General features: G+C 45.3%; 1 long non-coding RNA gene across 2 annotated transcripts in view; it reads right to left on the bottom strand.

Annotated features, from left to right (window-relative positions):
- Positions 1-9: 9 nt before the first annotated feature.
- LOC126509667 (uncharacterized) overlaps positions 10-2,846 on the bottom strand; it is a 31,357-nt gene continuing 28,520 nt past the window's right edge. For both annotated transcript variants that reach the window (XR_007594222.1, XR_007594221.1), the window contains one exon: positions 10-1,881. This is a non-coding gene — a long non-coding RNA (uncharacterized lncRNA). The remainder of the gene's footprint in view (positions 1,882-2,846) is intronic.

The following is a 2,846-nucleotide window of genomic DNA, read 5'->3' as shown; positions in this document are numbered from 1 at the left end:
AGGCTAGAATCTTCCCGGTAAGCGCACCTTGGGGTGCTTACACACATTACTAGAAATGGGCTAGTCCAGGTGCGAGAATTAGCCTGTAAGGGCTAGAGTTCATGGGCCAAGCAGTTCTTAAATGAATACAGTTTGTGTGTTGTTATTTCGGGCATGAGCTAGCCAAGCGGCCGGGGTGTTGGGGACGCAGCCCCGCCGTTCTTATTTCAACAGGTGACAGCTTACAAAAGCTGTGAACCTGGTGCACACTGCACAGCCTGCAAGCAGCTCAACAGTTTGGAGAGTGTTCTTCCCATGTGACTCAGTTGGTCTAAACCTCTTCCAGGCAGCTTGTCTGGTCTTCGCCTTCTTTGCCTCTTGACTTGTTTACTCTGGTAGGGAGAAACCTAGTGAATCTAGTCAGTTTCAGGGACTTCTTGAAGCTGTTTTATTTTCCTTTCTACTTAAGGAGCTTCCTATAGGATAGGATCTTTTAATACACACACGAGATGGGGGGTGGAGAGACAGACAGACAGACATGACTATGTCCCGAGTGAATGCACATGATTGATGTGAGCATTGCCATGACAAGGACCAAGGCCACAGACCCAAGGGAAATGGGCAAATCCTTCTTTTTCCTCTGGTCCAAGTACACGTGCTTGTGGACTATTGATCAGTGTGTACAAAATGTTAAATTAACTGCACTTTCCTCCGCGCATTTGTTTTCTGCTCAAAGTTGTTGCCTTCAGAGACCTGCTTCTGCGACCAGCTAAACGGCCTACCCCCTGCACAGGGTAAACACATGGAGGTTACCGGTTGCTTGTGTGCGGCTCTCAGGACCTTCTAGGGACTGTTAGAGGGGTCTCATCTTCCCTCAGACATAGGTTCTGTTAGGTTTCTATTCTTTGGTGCCGCTGTGAAAGTTAATGAACAGGCAACTTTTTATTTGCTTTTTTTTACCAAATGCTTTCTGGCATAGAGCATATAATGCTGTCTTGAGAAGAGACAGGATTCAAAAATAGTGCAGTTCCTCACTAGTTTGAGGGAAAAGTGCCTTCTGCTGCTGGAAGAGTCTTCTAATTACATAATATCTTCAGGCACGTGTTTTGACTCTCTTAAAACTGCTTGTAGGAAAATAAAGACAGCGCTGCAAAGTAACCCGAATGAAGGTTCTAGTTTATAAATGTGTGTGTGTGTGTGTGTGTGTGTGTGTGTGTGTGTGTGCAGCACTTGTGTACCTGGAGCCTCAGGAAGCCAGAAGAGGGCATCATATCCTCTGTGAGTGAAATTATAGACAGCACGTGGGTGCAGGGAATTGAACCCTTGCCTTCTGCAAGAGTAACCCATGCTCCCTGACTCCTGATTCAACTCTCCAGCTCATGAGCAAAGGTTTTAAAGCCATATTTTAAGATTTATTCTTTGATAATTTTCTATGTGCATACAATGTAGTTAGATCATATACAACAACATTCTCTGCTCCCACTCCTCGATTTATTCTTTGATAATTTCATATGTGCATACAATGTAGTTAGATCATATACAACAATATTCTCTGCTCCCACTCCTCGCAGGCTGCCTCCCCCCCCCCACTTTCTGCCAGAAATCAACCAAACAACAACAGAACCCCACTGAGTCTCAGAGCCACCCAGATGCTCATGGATGTATTCCTGGAGCATGGGGCAATGACTGTGGGCTACTGAAGAAAACACTCTCCCATGTGGAGCAGTCAGCCCTTAAGGGTCGGTGCAGGGGGCGGAGTCCTGATTGGCTTGATCCTGTGCAGATCTTGTGTCAGCAATGGCAGCTGCTGCTGAGTTCATGGGTACAGTCATGGTACAGTCACAGTAGCTTGGCTCCGCTTCTTGTAGTCTTCCTGCCTCTCCTCTTAGATGTTCCTTGAGCCTTGAGAAAGGGTAAGGGGTGTGATAGAGATGTCAAGTTTAGGACTTAGGCCTCCATAGTCTCATACATTCCCCTCTCTTTCCTTGGTTGTCTCTATACAGAGAAACTTCTCTGATGAGTATGAGGAACGCCTTCAGAAGGGCCTATGACCCCTCCAGCCATGGGGTCAGGTTTAAGTACCAGATGTGAGTTCCCGCCTGTGGAGCAGTTGGCTACACCTATAATAGCCATGCCACCATTGCACTAATAGACATATCTTTCCAGGTAGAATAATAGGGGGGAGGGGAATAATGGGGAGATTATTAAGGGAGGGAGATAGGAGAGTAAGGCAGAGGAGAGGTGAAGGGAAAATAAATAACACTAATGATGTTTGAAAAAGCAATATGGAAACCTAGTATTTCTTAAACTCTCTATATTAAAAAATGAATTGGAGTTACTCTATACACAGGAGTAATGGTCCTCCCAAAGCTTATCAAACAGAAAGCCCAGTGTGCAATTATTTGACCACCCGCAGCTGAGTTGTCTGTTAGGAGGGCCTAGAACCCCTATTGCCATCACTCTTGGGGTACCCACGAGAATTTGATAATAAAACTATGGTTGAAGATAGGACATCATTCTCCCCTCTCTCCTTTCTCTTTCCCCTTTCCTCCCTCCCTCCTGTCTCCCTCCCTCTCTCCCTCCCTCTCTCCCTTTCTTTCTTCCTCCTTCTTTTTCTTCCTGCCTTCCTTCCTTTCTTTTGACAAGGTTTCTCTGTATTTCCCTGACTGTTCTGGAACTCATTCTGTAGACCAGGTCAGCCTTGAACTCTGTCTACCTCTAGAGTGCTAGATTAAAGGTGTGTGCTACCAAGCCTGACCATTTACTTACGTATTTATGTTTTTTTTTAAAATATTTATTTATTTATTTATTATGTATACAATATTCTGTCTGTGTGTATGTCTGCTGGCCAGAAGAGGGCACCAGAC

The sequence above is a fragment of the Alexandromys fortis genome, unplaced genomic scaffold (genome assembly GCF_014885135.2).
Source record: "Alexandromys fortis isolate MF-2015 unplaced genomic scaffold, M_Fortis_MF-2015_v1.1 scaffold_87, whole genome shotgun sequence".
Taxonomy (NCBI): Eukaryota; Metazoa; Chordata; class Mammalia; order Rodentia; family Cricetidae; genus Alexandromys; species Alexandromys fortis.
Note: the sequence above shows the minus strand (reverse complement) of the source record. Positions and strands in the feature narration are given on the sequence as shown.